The sequence below is a fragment of the Molothrus ater genome, chromosome 1 (assembly GCF_012460135.2).
Source record: "Molothrus ater isolate BHLD 08-10-18 breed brown headed cowbird chromosome 1, BPBGC_Mater_1.1, whole genome shotgun sequence".
NCBI lineage: Eukaryota > Metazoa > Chordata > Aves > Passeriformes > Icteridae > Molothrus > Molothrus ater.
The window spans coordinates 86,968,320-86,987,693 of record NC_050478.2 but is presented as its reverse complement, the minus strand read 5'-3'; the positions used below and the strand labels follow the sequence as shown (position 1 = coordinate 86,987,693).

General features: G+C 41.0%; 1 protein-coding gene across 2 annotated transcripts in view; it reads left to right on the top strand.

Annotated features, from left to right (window-relative positions):
• The first annotated feature begins 8,319 nt into the window (after nucleotides 1–8,319).
• GALNT1 (polypeptide N-acetylgalactosaminyltransferase 1) overlaps nucleotides 8,320–19,374 on the top strand; it is an 88,688-nt gene continuing 77,633 nt past the window's right edge. For both annotated transcript variants that reach the window (XM_036406358.2, XM_036406357.2), the window contains exon 1: nucleotides 8,320–8,875. The gene's annotated coding sequence lies outside the window, so the exon portion shown is untranslated. The remainder of the gene's footprint in view (nucleotides 8,876–19,374) is intronic.

The window sequence follows — 19,374 nt, the reverse complement described above, 5'->3', positions numbered from 1 at the left end:
CTATGAAAATATATTCATATAGAATTAAATACATTAATGCTGCTCTGCTGGTTCTAGACTATATGCTCAATCTTTTCTCACAATTTCCTAAAGTATAGCTCATTTCTTGCACAGTCTCGATGTTTGTTACATTTGAGGAAAGGATCTTTCTTACTGTCCACCTCTAGGATTTCTAATATATAATTTTAATGTATGAGATATATAATTTCTGAAAATAATGTGGTTTATTTTTAATTTAGCATAATATTTACCTGGGGGGAATATAGGAGAGGTTTCTGTGGCTGTATTGTGTAATAGGGATGAAAACATAGCCTTTCTCTTGGATCCACAAGTTTACTCTCCAGGTAGAACTGTTTGCATCATGTAAAGGATGAGTTAAAAAAATGAAGACAAGCCACAAGGTTTTTGCCTGCCTTCCTTTCTTCCACAAGGGAAGAAGCACATCAGGCAAACCTCCCTTATTTTGTCTGTGCCAAGCACTGCTGTTTTGGCTGTGGCAGCTGCTGTAGCTCTAAGGCTGAAACAGCAGCTGCCAAGTACTGCCTTGAGGTGCTGGATTTTCTTTTCTCTAATCCCTCCATCCTGGGCTTGTGCTCAGCCACAGTGCACTCTGTTCCTGCACAGGATTTAAGAATTGGGCAGTAAGCATTAAAATAGCTCCAGGTGGAGGGATTTTCATCCACCTTGTCTAAAATCAGTGCAAGCCTGGAAGGGAGGCAGTGAATGTACTAAGATCAAAGATCATTGTTACACAACAAGACAGAAGGAAACATGTTAGAATGCCCTTACACTTAAACATATCCTGAGCCAAATATTTTATACTTGTATATACCTTGTTATTGTGGGGTAGGAGGATTTAATATATATAATGAGAATGGAGTATTAAAAATTTAGACATTTTCCTAATTCTTGAAAATTGATAATAAGGAAATCTGAGTGATGGGTTATTTCTTGGTTATACAGAAAAACATCTTTATACTTTGGATAAATTATTTGACCCACATTGATATCATCCACTATTTCCAGAAATCAAACCCCTAGGGAAGGTATGTGAATTCCCATGTTCTAGGAATGATCACAATGGAGAAACTGAATTAACACATGGAGGTGATGTTTGCCTTTTGCTTTTGCCAGCAGCTTGCTTGTCTACAAAGCTCACCTGCAGCAATTGCATACTGTTAGTACATTTCAATTAGGCATGTACTTAAGGAGAGACCTAACTAAGGATTGTCTTCAGGGTTATTGCCTCTGCAGACTCCTGCAAGTTGTAGAAAACAAGTGAACAGCAAGTCACCTTTGTGTTGAAAAGAGGAAGGAAACCCAAGGTCAGCTAGAAGCTGGGGAGGTGTCACCATGTGTTTGTACTGGCCTCCTTAATCTTTTCCAGGGTACTCATTTTGGGAGATGTCAGAGATGATACAAAGTTAGACACACCTTTGGTCTGTCCCAAACCATCCATTGGTGCTGGTGTAGCTCACTTGCAATGCCATTTAGGTAAATGATAAATGTAATGAAATTATTGAATTGCTGTGGGTATTAATAATTTTAAAAACCCAGTTGAGACATCAAACTGGAATCTAGATTAGGGGTGGAGTACTTTACTGAAAATAACATGTTGGAATGCTAATTAATGCACACTTTAGGAATACCAGACTAATGGAAGACTTACCAAATACTTCTTAAAGGCTTATTCTACCTGAAAATTGAGTGGGTAAGTAGTGTATTTTTATCACATCAGTCCAGTTCCTTTATCTACCAGTAATTTCTTCTGGTGCTTGTAACCAAAAAAGCCCACTAAACAACGCTCCTGCTTTCTTCTACTGCTTGTGTTTAACAAGCCATATATATAACAAATAGTGTTTTTCTAACACAACTGTTTATTAAGTTCCAATCATTGCCTTCACTAGAAAGCTGCTGAAGGCAAATGGACTATTCAGTTGTCACTGAAGGCATAGTTTAATGATGCAGTGTATCTCTAGACTGATGAATTCAGCCTTTTTATTCTGCTTAATCTATGATGTGTGAAGCAGACGGTAACTTCGCCTTGCAGACCTGTCTGTGGGAAGCCCATTTCCTCTCCTTTGCTCTTCTGTATGTGATAAACAGAGCCTGTTTATTAAAGGAGCCATCAAGGTACAAAGTTGAAGCCTCAGGTGCTGCTTTAAGAGTCCCTTTTCAGAAGGTACCGTCTCCTTCAAGCAATCAATTTCCAAGTGGCCTCAAGCATTCTCTACAAAATTGTCTTGTTTCACTTTTGGCAAAAATATTATACTGCTGACCCACTGTGTGAACAGCAATGGTAAATAGTGAAGGATAGATGGAAGCATTTGGGTGAGAAATCTGTGACAGGCTTTTATGTGAAAACATTTAGTGTCTGCTCTCACTTTAATCGCTTATTATATTTAAGTCAGTGACAAAAACATCCTGTTGAAATAGGAACGCTGGGATCCCATCTGCAGGGAGAATGGTGGTGTTAGACAGACCTTACTATCCTCTAGATGAGACAGTGTATCAGGCAAACTTATTTGTTGCTAGTTTTACTGTTGTTTTTAAAGGCTGCTCCTGAAAAGCTTTAGCCAGGCTTATGAACTTTCAAATGGCTGCATAAAATTATATCTTGTCTTTGTTTATCCATAACATAAAGTTATTGTGGTAAAAAATAAAATAGAGACTTCATCTTTTAGAAGTTTACTATACCTTTATGTTGCCCTCAGGCTGCCTCTATTTTTCTTGGGAGAAAGCACATTCATATTTCTTCCGGAATGGGACCACTTTGTATAGGCTGGAGCTGTTTGTGATAAATCTTCAGTCTTTTTGGTTGCATGTGTATTTGAATGAAACCTAATAGTTTTTTTTTTTTTTGTCTTTTGAACATCCACATTTTGTAGCTGTGGATCAAGTGTTTTCTAATATATTGAAACTATGCTGTGACAGAAATGTGCTAGATAAACAGGACTCACCTTTTTTTCCTGTTACAGAACTTAAAAATAAGTATCAAAACAACTTACCACATATGGAATAACAACAGGCTGTGTAAGAGTGATGAATATGTTCCAGCTTTAATGTAGATGGAAATGGAAGCACTTTCATACCTGCCAAAACCTTTTAATAATGTTTTGAAAACTGGTATTTACATTCTTTGAATTGTTTATACCTAGAAGCAACCTCCTACTTTGGCAAACTTGGTTTAAATCCTCTTGGACCTCTGACAACCAAGCTGATGAATATACTGGTATGCTCTGATGTTATCTTACCTGAAAGCTCGTTTTCATCACAAAATGGGTTTTTTGGAAGGGATCACAGTGACTCATCTGGTTTAACCTCCCTGCTCAAGCAGGGTCATTCTAGAGCACACAGTGTGGGATTTTGTCCAGATGGTTCTTGAATATCTCCAGTTAGGAAGACTCTGCAACCTCTTTGGGCAACTTGTTCAATAGGAGAGTTAAAAACAAATAAAAATTAAGGACTGGGGTGTGAGAAACTATCTCCCAGTGAGGAACTAACAGTCTGACGATGTTGTCCTCTGGTGGTTTCCTCCAGCAGGCCCAATAGGAAATGTATAGTATCAGTCAAGATGAGTTTTAGAAATATTTTTTAAAAATGCAATGCCCTTTTATCAAAAGCTTTCTTAATGATTTGTGGTCTCCTGCAACTCCTGACCCTTCTGTGGTACAATATTGCCACATAGATGTCAGGAGTGCCATGTGGCTGCTATGCAGTTTGCACATGATGCCAAATGATTTAATAATTATTAGGTTGTCAATCCCCCACATGATATCTTTAGGGCTAGGCTTACTCAATCCAGTTTTGCAGGTCCAGTCTCACTGTTTTTCTGTCCTGAATTTTCTCACTTACAGGACAGTATCCTAGCTCCAGTCCAATAGAGGGGAAGGAATTCTGTGAAGGAGACCTGTTCTCTCTCTAGTCCTTCCCAACAAAGGATCAAAGCAGACAAGGGCTGTGCACTCGGGCTCAGGAAGCATTCATGGGAAGTGAGAGTGCTGGGATCTTTGTACTCCTCATCTTGGGAGGCGAGGACAGTGTTCTTACCCTCCCTCTGGGTGTCAGGACAGATCCCAGCTGCTCCCTCCTTCCATCCTTAAAAGTCGAGTGAGATCAGCTCCAGCTGGGAGGTAGGACTGGGTTCATGAAAGACTGACAAGTTTTTGTGGTGCTCTCTCTTTCTTTTTGCCATTTGCCCCAAAGGATGTTTTAATTGATATTAAGAAAAATCCACTCAGTGTCATCATAGTTCTTTTGGAGCAAATCAATGGTCTGAGTGAGGAGTATAGAGATTACCTCCTCCTGTTGTTTGATTTTGAGCAGAGGAGATTTACCCACCTTTATTCACTGCATGTCATGGGAACAAATGGAGGGCATAAAGCACTTTGTTCTTGCTCAGGCTCAAGGGAAAAAAAAAAAAAAAAGAAAAAAAGGTTCCATTTAGAAGACAGGAGCCTGGGATTCTGGAGTAGAAGCCGTGTATGACTGCCTCTCAGATGGTGCTCCATTTCAGGAAAAGTGGTGAAAGGACATCTGTTGGCAAATTGCCCTTTTTTGGGTTATTGAAAGCAGCAAGTTGAAAAACAGAGCAGATGAGGATGTGTGGGATCCCAACTGACCATAAGAAATCAGATTGCACTCTTTAAAAGAAAACTGATTACCAGACATATTAAACTTTAATCTTATTTGCAGTTAGTAGCCCCAAAGAGAATGCTTTGTTGGAGACCTTCCAAGAAAAGCTATTTCAGACAGCTTGTAAAGCAAAGACGATGCAGTAGAAATAATGCAAATACAGTTCAACTTTTGCTATAATGAAGTTAGTTTATGACAACCTTTGTAACAACCTCAACAATAAATGCCAATATCCTCATTGGTAATTAGCTCTGGTGAGAAAAACGCTTCCCCAAATTTGATGTGAAGACACTATTTACATATTTCTTCCTTTTGAAAAAGCAGACTGTATCTGGCACATAAGTATACATTATATTCTAAGGTTTCTAAGCACCATCTAAATACTGAATGAGTGCAAAATGACCTCCACTAAGGTCAATGCCTGTTTGCATTCAGTTCAAATGGGATGCTGCTTCAGATGCAGCAAACTGCCAAACCCTGGCACTGTAACCTCCTTCAGCTAGGGAGTATTTTAATCCCAGTTCTGTGAGGATTCTTTGGCAAGGCTACTCCTGGCTGTTGTCCTCAGTACACTAAGTCATGCTGCTGATGTGTATTTTAGTTACACGTGCCTTGCCTGTGGGATCTGGTCACTGATGCTTCCCTTTACCTTGTAGGTAGCCTGAACTTCAGCTCCTCATCTGGCAGTTTTGGCATTGTCATGGTCAATTCACCCCCCTGCAGCTGTAGGTGGGCTGCAGACATAAGATGGAGACCTGTACAGGGCACACCTGTGTCCATTAGTGCCTGGTGGAGTACAAATGACATGGGGCAGGGAGGGGCTCCTCTCCTCTATGGTTTTCCTTAGACCTGGTGTTTTGTGGGGTTCTGGGCACATGAAAGGAGTGGCACAGCTTGGGCAAACAAGTAACCAAAGTAAGAAAAAATACTCAAAGTTGTTTCTTGCTTCCCTCTAGGCAATTCTGCAGTATGTATGTTAGAGGAATTTGATAGTCTCATGAAATCAAAAGGCTAGCATTGACTATAATTACAAACCATCGCAAAGATTTTTAAAAAGTATTTATTCATTCTCATGACCTAAAGATGTGCATGTTGTAAAAGATCCCTCCAATAGTAATTTTACAAAGTTGACTTAGTAGTGCTCCACAATCCATAAACCTGAATCTCAGAATAATTCTCTAAATACAACTGCAATAAACATAGCCCTTAAATTATAGACTACATTTTTGAATGTTCACTTCAAAATTACATCTTTTTATTTACAGAGTTTAGTGAATTCATGTCACTTCTTAAAGTGTTTCTGGCTGTATCTAGACATCTCACGTTGACTTTTTCTTTTCATTAAATTAATAGCATTTTTGCTAAGTGAGTTTCCTGGACTTGGCAGCAACGCAATAGAATAGTTAATTGAGGTGTCACAAAGGCATTCCACCATTCTACTTGGGATACATCCTATGGCACCATCAATCATAACAGAACAAGTGTTAATCTGCTTGCATACAATAGATCATAAAAAAAATAGTGTGAATTTAACACTTTTTTGACAGGAAAGCCTGACACTTCTTGTATTATCTGCCTGTGTATAAGTACACACATATTTAGTGCCCAGCCTATAAATGCTAAATGAAGGTAGCTCGACAGCTCCTGCGTGCATTACCTCTCACAGGGAAGCTACCTGTCAGTGCACACACTCCCTGCTGAATGTATCAGCTGAACAATGCAGCAAAGCTCAAACATTTAAGTTGTTTAAGCACACAAGGAATCCCTTTCAGCTCATGGAAGGTGAACATATGTGAGAGCCCTCCACTGGGCAAAGAATGCCTCCTTGTCCTACTGTTTATGCTTTGGCTACCTTGGTATTTTCACAGGAATGTTTACTCTGTCACCTGACTACACCATCAGGCATTTTCCATAATGTTTTTTTTTTTTTTTTTAATATTCAAACTGTTTCAGTCAATATTAGTCAAATCCTCTTTTAGTTGAATTCTCAGTGCACCCTGGTCTTCTCAGGAATCCATCCTGCACTTTTGACTCTTCCCCAGTGAGGGGAGAAAGGCAGATGGACGTCAAATGCAACCACCGTGCTGCTGCCTGCACTCTACTGCTTTAAGAGGCTGGGCCTGAAATAGCTTCAAAATATACATCAAAATATATGGAGAAACAGAGTCCTGTATGCTACCTCACAAACCTAATGCTCATCCTCAACAGATCTGTGGGTACATGAGGATTCTGAATTCGCTGGTTTTGTCTGAAGAAAAAGCATCTCAAATGAATGGAAACCCTAAGTGCCTTTAAAAAGGTCTAAGTTACTTTGGAGGGCAGCAAGAGCAAGTGCCACAACAAAAATTAACTCTTAGGGTTAAATAAAATGAAAACACCACAACTTCAAGTGTGTTGTGGATAAAGGGCTAGAACCAGACAGTGACTGAACTTAAAGATTTTTAAAGAGAGAAATAAATGGACACACCAGCAATATCCCCCTAAAAATGATGAGGCATCAGTATGACGTGTTCAGCATTCACCTTACTTTGTCTGCACACTTTTTTTTCCCCTTTCTCTGTTTAAGTTCTATTTTGAATATAGGGTTTCTGCCAAGAAACTTGTTAAAAATGTCTATAATGAACACAGCATGATTTTTGGATTCTGTAAACAAATACCTCTTTAAAGTTATATATCATTTCAGAGACTTAAGATTCACTCGTCAAGGAAACCCAGCGTTTTCTTCACTAAAACTTTGTGAGTTAGACTTTCTAAAGGGGACATACAAACTTTGATCTATAAACTTTAAAAAGCTGAATTTAAGATTAGGGAGAAGATAAAACACTTCACAGAATTTAGATGGCAGTATATATCTTGTTCTGTGCGAAGTAATTTTCTAGTTGTATGGAATAATCTTAGAACACAACGTAGTACTAGGGCAGGTATGTAACGTTTTGATGCTTCCTTGGCCAGGGGCCACTGCTAAGAAGAGGCTTGTTGCAGCCTAATGATCCAATACAACATTTGTTTCAGCTATTCGTCCCAACATCGCTGCTGGGGCACCACGTTGCCGGCACACAAACTGTGCCAAAGCCGTGGCCCAGCAAGGAGCTGGGAGCTGCTGCTGACCCCCACCACAAGGCGTAGCAAAGACGAGCCGGTGCCACGCGGTTCCCGCTCGTCCCCGCCGACCAGACCTGCTTTAAAAGCACACGTTAAGCGCGGGTGCAGCAGGTGCCAGCGCAGCAGGGATGACACAGGAAAACACCACACCTGCTCCCCGGTACAAAGCCTGCACGGCCCGGAGAGCCGCCACCCGGCCGGCAGCCACGCACCCGCAGCCCGCAGGGCCGCGCTCGAAGCGCCGCAGGGCCCCCTCGGCCAGGGAGCGCCGGGTCGGTGCGTGTTGCACTAGAGCCCGCTAGAGCCGGCAGCCGCCCTCGCCCGGGGCAGGCTGGCACCGGGGGCACCGGAGCCCGCCGGCTTTGCTGCACCGGGCTGGGCGGCGGTTCCCGCCCGCTCCGGGCCCCCGCACGCCCGCGACAGCGACCCCCGCCCCGGGTAGCGACATCCCCGCCACGGCGACCCCCGCACATCCGGGGCAGCGGCGGGGCGGAGCGGGGCCGCGCGGGGCGGTCACCGCCCCTTCCCTGATCCCGCCTCTCCGCGCCGCCGCCGCCGCTGCCGCCGGCGATGGAGACGCGGCGCTGAGCGGGGCTCGGGCGGCAGCGGTGGTGCGCGGGAGAGCGGGCGGGGGCGCCGCCGCCGGCGGCAGCAGCGGGAGCGGCGGAGCGCGGGGCATGCGGAGCGGGCGCCGCCGGGGGGCTGCAGCTGCGGGCTCCGAGGCGCCCAGGGAGGCGGCGGCTCCTCCGCGGGGCTCTGTGTGACCGCGCTGCTGCGCCCGGAGCGCGGCTCCCGGCAGCCGCAGGAAGAGGGGGGCCGAGGCGGCGGCGGTGCAGCGCTGCTTCCCCGGCCGCCCAGCGAGGCGGCGAGCGGAGGCGCCGGCTCCCCGGGGCCGTAGCGGCGGCCGCCTGCAGCCCGGCAGTGCAGCGGCAGCGGCGGCCGCGCCTCAACTTGGTCCGAGGCAGCGGCCGCCGCGACGAGCGGCGTGTGTGCCCGTCCCCGCCGCCGCCCGGAGGATTTACCCTGCGGGACTCTTGCGCTCGGGCGCCCGGTGACCGGGGCGGCAGCGGCGGGGCTGGCGGCGCCTCTCGCCTCTCGCCCCGACGTCCGCCCCGCAGCGACGGAGAGGAGGGCCGAGGTGAGTCTGGGCTCCGGGCTCCTCGGGTTCCGCTTCCCCCCGCCCCACTCCCGGCCGCGCTGGGGCTCGGGGGAAGGGAAACTCCAAGTTCATGCAGCGCCGGGCTTCTTCCCTCTCCGGCTGCCTGCGGGAGAGCCGCCGCCTCGGCCGGCCGCTGCTTCCCCCGAGCGGGGTGACCCCGTCGCGGTGCCCGCTCGGAGGCAGCCGGCGCGGGGGACGGGCACACACAGCCTGCGGCTGCCTTCCGGCGGCTCCGCGAGGTGCTCTCGCCGCGGAGAGGGTCGTGGGGCTGGGGACGTCCTGTTGCTGCTTCCAGGGGTCGGAGCTGCCGTGTGTCAGCAGCCTCCGGCAGCGTGGCTGTTTGTGCGTGTGTGTGTGCAGGGGGGAGTACCAGGGCACCATCGTCGGCTCTACCTCTTCACCGCTGTCACATCGAGTTCGTTCAGTTGATGATTATTATGTAACATGTGACTTATATTTTAGAGTTTCTCTTATCTGCTGGGCTCCGGATCAGCCTTATTTTGTTGCATTTTAATTCATAAAGCTGAAGAGGCTCGGAAAAGCTCTCATTCTAATTGGTTGCCGAATGGTTTTCATGTGACTTTGGCCGTGTTAACGGAGGGTTACTACCTCCTTCCACTCTAGGAAAGCAGAAGTGCGTGTCTTCTGCCCCCTCTACCTCCGCCCCCCTCTTATACTATTAAGCATGGGCAAGTTTCTTTAGGTCCCACTTGTTTTTAGTAGATTCTGGAACCTGCCACTTCGTGAACTTAGAGCTTGAGATACTGAAATAGAAACTGATTTTTGTGCAGCAGCTGCTGAGAGAAATAACTTTTATGGCGATGAACAGGAGTGAAACAGCCTCCTCGGTTTATATAAATGATGTTGGCACTACATGAACTGTAAATGAACATAGCCAACAGCTGTGCAAACCAAAACTATGTAACTAACCATGTATTATTATAGCTTGCTGCTCTCAACTTCATTCCTTTGCAAAGACATTGAAGATCATGCTACCCTGAACAGTTGGAGCAGCACAGAACTCGTTTTTCTTGTAAATACAAAGAATTACTTATCTTGAAGATAGCACTTGACTTTCTAGTGCCAGCTTCATCATTTTCTGTGACTTGGAATTGTGTCTGTGTCCTCCTGTGATGCTGGCTTTTTTTAAGTGGTATTGCTAGCACTTTGAATTTGTTTGCTACATTTTCTCAGGCTTACTTGTGAAACAAGAATGTAAACCTGAGATAGTTATTGTCAGTAGGGAAATTGTGGCAGCATGGTGATCCTCAGAAAAATGATACAAACATTACCTGGCAAGGATACCACACACGAGTCACCCTTGAGATCAAGGTGGTAAGGACAGCACATGGACTATTACTGGATGATGTCTGTCTGCTCAGAATTGTAAGCTACATGAATGAGTATACCTTATTCCTCATGTACCTTGTTCTTATAGGAATAGGGCAATTCAAAGACACTAATGTAAGTCATGAAAATGCTTTGAAAACACCATGTGACAGTCATTTCTTAGCCTAGTGGTGAGGTGGTACTGTTTCACTTTTATACGAAGATTTATTCCTCCCCACTCATCATCTCAAAGTGAATTTGTTTGAATGAGTTCAGGAATAAACTGTTCAGAAAAAGAATGGTGGTAATTTAGAATAAATTTCAATACTGAATTTCTGCTTTAGGAAAATAGTATTCTGCTGTCCTTTCATTGTTGTATATGTGTTGATAACCCATATGTTAGCTGTAAACTTTTAAAATATTTTTCTTTATTCTTTCACAAAAGGAGTGTAATCTTTGTCTTTGGTCAGAGAACAAAAAGTAGCTCCAGAGGCATGTATCTAAAAAAAAAGTACTTCCAAATATTTAAATCCTTTGAATGCAATTTGCATCATGTTTTGTTCAAGAGACAAGAGATTCTTGACAGATTTTATATTTCTAGTAGGTTTTGGTTTGTTTTTTTTTTTTTTCATTTTAGGGCATATGGTGTCAGACTGTCCACGTAGCACAAAAGTTTGATTCACAGGACCAAAATGGTATGGTCTTTGGCTCTGCAGTCTTCCCCAGCCTGTCTTTAGATGTCTTCTCATGGAAGTGCAAGGACCATCTCTAGACTTAAGCTGAGCTGTATCAGGAGCTGTCACTGCTTATAAAGAAAAGAAATCACTCACAAATTCAAATAAATTGATTTTTTTGTGTGTAAGGTACGTTGAAATACCTTTTAGTAGTTATAGTAGTGCTGTTTAAAATGGTGCTGTTTCATACTTAACCAATCGCTTCATTAAGAATTTTGGAGTTCTTTTATCTGTCTTAAATTATAACCAAAATCTGGAAGCATGTTATGCTGTCCTTCAGGCCAAGTTATAGTGCATCATTTGCTTTCCTGTGTTGCTCTTTGATTTTTAAAGTTTGTTTGGAAGGAGGTGGTTTTGGTGCCCCCCTCCCCCTTTGAAGGGTCAACATGTTGATTTTAGTATTGAAATTGTGACACTGGAGTTTATCTGGAGTTCATCTGGTTGAATAACTCATGACAGACACAAGAAGTGTTAAAGAGGTAAATGTTTAATATTTCTGTCGTAGTATGTGTCTTGTACCAATACTTAATAGAGGTAGGCTTGGATCATTACATGGGATGTTCTTCATCCCAGTCAATTTTTTCTGTCCTCCTTTGAATAGTGAATAAGTGAATATTCACTTATGCTTTGTATCAAAAAAGAGTATCTCTGGACTGTGTACTTCCTGCTTTCACTGAGCAGCATCTTAATTTTTGAGGTGTAAATTATTTCCCTTCTGTTTACATTTAGTCTTCCTATAACTGTGTTTTTTCATTCTTTGTCTTCTTAAACTTTCTGTTGGATTTCTAATTCTTTACCTAGTCTAATGCTGCAGCAACCTTTTTCAGGTCATCATTAAGAATGAAGCAGTAGTTTTATATGAAGGCAGTTGTGCTAGTGCTTGCCACTGCTGCTTTTGAATTTTGATACTTTTAATTATCAGCAGTGATGTTCTCATATTGAGCAGAGATCTTCCCTGAGTTCCACAGGGATGCTTGTAATCCTCTTGTTTGTACTAGGCCTTTTTAATTTAGAAGGTTGCTGACCATACAAGTAATTATTTAACTTTCAGTGACACTTCTTCTACATTTATTAACATTGACTTTTATCTGCCAGTGTATTACCTGTACATCATGGTTGATTAGCTTCCAGTTGGTTACATTTTTGGACTTATGTACTTGACCAACCTATATAACTATTAACTTTTCTGCTTTCTTTTTCAGCTCATTAATTAGTGCCTTTAAATGTTGCTAGCTTTGTGGATCCTTGAGGCATCCTGCTGTTAACCTTTTGTTGTGTTGCAAGTTTGATTACATATTCCTCGTTCAAACTTCCTGTTTCTTAGCTAGGAATAAAATACTTAAAAGAAAATATGACAGAAATATTGAAAATATATCTGCAGTGTTGAAATCATGGCTTTTATTCAACTGTTAGCACCAGGTCTATTCCTGACAGAAGTACTCTAAATTTAGCATCCCCAAATAAAATGTTTTAACTGCATGCTTGTCATAAAAGCACTTTGACACCATCTTCCGCTAATTCTGGCAAAGCATTTTTTCCCCTTTACAGTCTTTCTAGAGAGCTTAATCCATTATGTGAAATCAGCCCATTGTAAAAATCAATGGAATTGATATACTTTTAGCTAATGTATTAAAGAGCTGGCTAACTGCTCTATTATTCACTTTTTGATTACTTAAATACAGTTTTGCAGTATGAAATATGAAGGTTCTTTAGGGGCATTTACTTTCGGCTAAATTGGAAGCTTGTGACATTGAGCACTGCTTAAATTATCTCATACATGGGTTGTTGTAGGAATTCCCAACTCATAGAGGCATCCTTACCATTGGGTTCACATTGAAGTCTTTTTATAACCCACAAAAGAGAATTAGCTTGAATTCTAAAGCCGTTCACTATGCATCTTACTGAGTGCAGGTTTGTGGTCCCTTACAGAAGAAGCGATTTTGATTCCTCCTGTCTTTGACCAATGGAACTGAACAGTCAGCATGGAAAAGGTGTGTTTAGCTCATAACCTCAGTTCTCACTGAAAGCAAATGTGCTTGGAGACTTGGTTAGTTAAGAAAAGGTACCGGTGGTAAGGTAGTCTTCCTAAGCTGGCTTTTGATACCATTTGCCAACCTTGTTTTTGTGATCCAGAGTTTTATTTTCAATTATTAAAAAACTCTACCACAACACGTTTTTGTTTTGGGTTTTTTTTTCTTTCTCCTCTCTTTAAGCGGTAAACTGTGGTATGGAAATCGACTATGAAGAGACTTCAAAACAGTTTTTTTTTCTTTTTCCATTTTTCTTAATTTTGGCATTGAAGTGGTCAGTTTCATTTCTTTGGAATTAAAAAGTTATCCTTGAGAGTAAGAGCTTTGTAATGGTGCCTTTTCTCATTGGAATCAGTGTTTAATGACCACAGCAACTCTCATTGATAGTTCAGACACTGTTGTCAGAACTATAATTTAAGAGAAATATACAGATAGGAATTAGAGTGCTGCTTGTGCTGTGTTGCTGTTCTGTGTAATCTGATGGTCCTCAAGACATTTGTGTTTGTTCTCCTGTGAGGAGGTACCGCTAGAGAAAAACAGTGTAAAGCAGCAGCAGCTTGCTGCTGTGGACATTCAGACTCTGGGACTGGCTCATGTAAAGCTGCTGTGAAATTCACTCTTAGTTAAGGAGGGAAGTGTTTTCATACTTTTTTTTTTCTTGTGCTATGCTGGTATCAACTTTTAGAAACTTTACTCTTTTAGAAAACTTATCCAACAGATAATCCAGTGCAGTGTTTTGCTGTCTAGCTGAAAGGACTTTAGCATCCTTTGGAGGCAGAATGTGTGAACTGCTCTTTTGTTCCTTAATTCTCATCTTGCTTTATAAGACTTTGTCCTGTAAATTGCAAGCCAGTGTAATATTGTAATTCTTTTTGGAAAATTTTACTTTGTTATCACTAGTACTAATATTGGTTAAACTGTGCAAGTGGTAGAATCTCTAGGAATTATATATTTTTTTTAATGGGATTTCTTACTGTAGGTAAACTCTTAGTATTTTTGGTACAAATATTTCTTTGTAATGGAATGCAATACTATTTTCATGTTGAGTTCTAATATATCTTCCTGTAACAGGGTTCTTGATGTGTAGTTGAGATCATACAAGAAAATTTGTCATCCTGGTTATGTGGAACAATTGAGTCAGAATGATATTCAGCATCTAAGTTGCTTGTGAAAACTTGTTACAGGCAAGGGAGAGGGTATGTCATGCTGACTTTTTATTTTTACAGTGCATTAGAATAGACTCCAGAATTTCAGCTGGTGCTTCCTGTCAGCCACAGGAATGATGAAAATAACAGAGCACATACATATCTCTCAATAAGTAGTTTGACAGGAGGCAGGAATACTGGTCTGATTTTACAGGCGCCACATGACAAAGGCCAACAGAACCTGAAGAACTTGAATCCCAATCTGTTTACTTTTCCATAGCCACAGGTTATTGTTATCTTATTTCTTTTTCATGCCTTTTAAACCTGCACTTAGTATGCTAGGAGTGCTTTAGTGCAAATTGTGAATGATAACCAGAATTATTCTGACAATTAAAGGGAAGGTGATTCTTCCAGGGAGAAGGAAACAAATTTTGGGGTTGGGCTTTTGAGTTTGCCCCTTTTTTTTTCTTTTTTTTTAAAGGGTTTGTTTGTTTGGTTTGTTTTGGTGTTTTTTATTTGTTTTTCAGATGTCCGTGAGAAACAAACCAGGGGAAGATGGGAATACTGGTAACAGGTTGGAATCAATTGTCAGTATATATAGAGAGATTTGAAAATTCTTATTAGATAACTGAATGGTGAAGCTGACTAAAAAACACAATGAAAAATTGATCAAATGACCACGTATGTCTTTAAAGACAAAGAAGTATTTAGTATTGGTCTGAATTACAGAAAATGCTGAGTTGGAAAGGACCCACAAAGATCTTTGAGTCCAGCTCCTGTCCTTGCACAGGACCATCCCCAAGAGTCACACCATGTGCCTGAGAGCATTGTCCAAACACTTCTAGAACCTTGTCAGGCTGGTTGACCACTCCTCTGGAGAGCCCAGGCACTTCCAGTGCCTGACCACTCTCTGTGTGAAGAACATTTTCCTCTTGTCCAACCCAGACCTTCCCAGACACAACTTCAGGCCACTCCCTCAGGTCCTGTCACTGTCACCTCAGAGAAGAGATCAGTGCCTGCCCCTCCTCTTCCCCTGATGAGGAATTTGTAACCATGATGGGGTCTCAGTCTTCTCCAGGTTGAACAGACCAAGTGACTTCAGCTGCTTCTCATTCAGCTTCCCTCAAGCCCTTCACTATCTTTGTTGTCTTCCTTTGGACGTTCTCTAATAGTTCTGTGTCTTTCTTGTTATTGTGGTGCCCAAAACTGAACACAGTTCAGTGTGGGATCAAGGTGAGGCTGCCTAAGAGCAGGACAATCCCCTCACTTGACCAGATGTCTCCACAACAGTATTCAAAAATGAGTTTAACTACCATGGCCAGGGTGAGCAAGGACTAAGATCAAGCATAAAGCTGCCTCTCACCCCAACCCAAAGTGGGTAACAAGTAGATGTCATTTCATGAGGTCAGTTCTTAACTGTGCTAGATGTTAATTTTTTAAAAAAACAGAGTAAACAAACCCCATGTACAATAGGCTTCCAAATCTTCTGATGCCCCAAAAGCTTATTAGTTGTGGGCAAAAAATTAAGATTGATCAGAGTTGTCTTTTCACTCAGTGACATTCATCAGTTTGATTACCACTATGAATAATTTAGCATTAAGAGCAGCCAGGCTCTTATGTGCATATCCTGTTCATTATGTTTCTGCCTTAAATACATTCAATTGAGAACATTCACTGATGGAGCACTTTTAAAGTATCTTTAAGGACTCATTTAGGTTAAAATTAAACTAATGGATTTATTTAATTTTCAGTTCATTACATACTTAGGGTAATTGGGATTGATACACTTTTCAAACACAGAAGCTGAAACCTAATTTTAGGTGCAAAACTCAGCTTTAACTACTGTTTCCAGACAATACTTCTGTTAGGAATTATTTCTGTTTGTCCTGATTGGAATATTAATTTGAATGTCCACTTTCTGAGTTTGCCATCAAGAAATTAAGTATGCATCTTCACATAACTTGTTTTTTTTTAGATGACTTTGTGATTTTAAAGGCTACTGTCTATAGTGTCATGTGAATGAATCAAATATCTGCTATCTTTATCTTTGAAAAATGGTTGAAGAGGGCACACCAGAGCAGTCCCAAAGAGATACTTAAATAACAGCTCTACTTAGAATAGCAAAGAAAACCCCCACCCCTGCTAGCAGTGTGTAACTTTGTTCATCCCTTTTCCAATATACTCTTCCAATTTTTTCTTCAGGCCTTGCTGATCGGAAGTTTTAGAAAGCTGGGTACTTAAATTAGTAATAGTTTAGTAAACTTGTTTTGTTTTCAAGTTCTGAAGATAGTGTGGATGTGTACACATCATACAACAAATATTAAGCTTCCTTAGGTGCAGCAGAGGTGCTTTGATTTATTTGAAATACGTATTTCAAGAAAAAAGAAAGTCATCCCTTAAGGCCCTCTGTCTGCAAAGAATGGATATATAGTTGAAGAACTTCTTCAGGCTGACGTTTCTAAATATTTTATTTTGAGGCTTATTTTTGTGAACTGAAAGTCTCAGAAATGGCATGAAAAATACAGAGTTGTTCAATAACTTTAGGAAGTAGAAAAGCACAGTACCACCTCCATGAGCCCTAATGCAGGTCAAAAATGCACTCTGTACTTTCTTAGAGGCTTTGAAAGGCCTTTAGATTCTTACTGGGACTTGTTCCTTGCTCTGGTGCTGTGTGTGTATAAGCAGGGTTACAGATAGGAAAGCCCAGTAAGTTAAACATACATTTGCTTCAGATTTAGCTTTAATATAATTAGCTGTCCTCTTAGAAGAACAGCCTGGCAACCTTTTGGTTGAGATCTGAGATAGCTGTGAGAAAACAACTCCGAGCTGCTCAGCGGGCCCTTTCCTGCAGCTTCTGCTGTGGTTTAGTTGGGCACTGAAGTGAACAGGGAGAACCACGTGACATGAGGGATGCTCAGGTATTCTTCATTCTTTGTCAAGTTCCCTGCTAGAATAGAACAGAGTGGGGCAGCTGCTGCTATGTTAGATTGCATACTCATCAAAAATGTTTTAGTTGCTTGTTTTTTGGGTTATTTTGAGCATCAAATTGGTTTTATGTATGATATCACAGGTTTTATGGACACTGGAATAAAAGAATTTGAAATTGTGTAGCCTAAGCTGCCCTTAAAGATGATGTTGATCTATACAGAGTTCCAGAAGTAAATGGCTGATAATCTAGCCTTCAAAACAACTGATGTTATGAGGGCTTAAAATTGTTCTTAGTATAGCTTTACAAAAAAAATAGTGTTCATTATAGGTTTTTGTGTGCTCTAAAATTTGTATTTGATGTTTAGCTGTGAATAGATTCATTGAATTGCTAGGAGCTGCATTAATATTTTATCAAGTCTAAAGTTGTGTTTTGGTCGTTAAAATACTGCTTGTATTTTAACTTGTTGTACAAAATGTTAAAGAAGAGAAAAGCATTGGTACCATGGCTGCCCAGTGACACTCATGGACTCCTGCAGAAAATATTAAGCAATCCATCAACTCTTGCAAGAGTGCAGTTGGAAGATAAGAAGATATATAAATGTGGTACATCAGAGCATCTGAAGAAAATCTGAACTTGGATAATTGAAAGGCAGGTGGTACAGCCTTTTTTTTTTTGCTATTACATACTCAAATGCTATTTCATAATATTATTCACATTATTCTGCTACGGTGTCATGTCATCAAATGAAAAAGAGTGTTTAGAAAGCATGAGGAATTCAAGGAGTCTAGTGAGCAACCAGAGCTGGTTAAAACATTTTAAAGTAATTAATACATTATGTATGCAGACTCAGCACAAAACTTTTTTCTCTAGCAAAATATACTTGCCAGATTCTATATCTAATTTTGTGCTGCAGTTCTAAATCATAAAATCTTTATACCTGCAGTAGTTAATTTAAAAAAAATTACGGTAACCAATGCCCACAGGAAACAAAGTAATCTTGTGTATTGAATTTGTTAAATCTTTAAGAAAAGAAGCACTATAAAAACCATTAAACCAACCCCCTTGTTACTAGACATAATTTTTTCCTCCTCGTGTTTCTTTCTTTTAGTTGCTTTTGGATCTTTCAGCACTGTCAAATCACATCTTTTATTCTGTCTTTCCATGTCCAGGAAAACTAATCACTCTTCTGCAGGCAGTTAATGCTTGAAATCTGCTGTGTGCAAGAAACCAATTGACCCAATCTCAGCTGGGATTTGATTCATGAAAGTACAACAATATGTAATTTTCTTGCTTTGGATCATATCAAAGCTTTCTTATGCAGTTTTAGACTATTATGACTATTCATTCTTCCCCCAAATTGTTCTTTCCCAAACACAGTAGGAGCTTCTAAGAGCTTGAAACAATGGTTTCTCTATATTTTGCAAGTGTTATGTATATTTGAGAGGCATCTAAGGACTCCTTTTTTAACCACATTTTCCTCTGTATGGAAAACTTCATAAAACATCTTGCTTTCTGCCACTAAAACAATGCCTTTTATTTGGTTTTTTTTATAGTGTACCTCATGTTATTTGCAGTAGAGTTGAATAGCAGTGAGTTCTGGTCACTAGTTTGCAGTATTCTGCTAGTTTTGATTACTAGCATTTTTAATCAAAGAATCTACAATGGAATGATGTTTAAGGTGAACAAACTGTCTTTATGACCACTTCTGTGCAGAAGAGTTAAATACCATGCACATCAGGCACTTATTTCCAAATCAGATGTTTGACCTTGCAATCTTCATAGCTACATTTTCAACTCTGTGGCTGTAAAAATATTTGAAACCAACTTTCTTACAACCAAACCATCTTTTACTGCTATGATTCACTACCGCTTCCGTCGGCAGGGATGAGCTGTATGGGATATTTCTGTGGAGCAAACCCAAGAGGAATTTTTCATTATTCTAACAGACTGTTTGCTTCTTTATCTGTCACTTGTAAAATGCTGGCTAATTGTTAGTTAAAAACAGCTTATATCAATTATTGTTGTAGCACACCACCTTAGGTTTCCATGATTTGTGATTTCTCCATTTCTTCCATTTGTCTGGGTATGTGATGAGTAGTTGGGTGAATCATTAATTTTATTCAGAAGAACATGGTAATGATTCAAGAACGAGAGTGGAGAAATGTATCCAAAGGAAGTCAAAATAATAGAGTAATTTGGGGGTTTTGATACATGATTTCACATTTCTTAGAGATCTGGCTGTCTGAAAGTGAAGCTCAGTGTTTTCCAGAAAATCATCACTTTTAGTGTAACTCAAGAATTTAAATTAAAA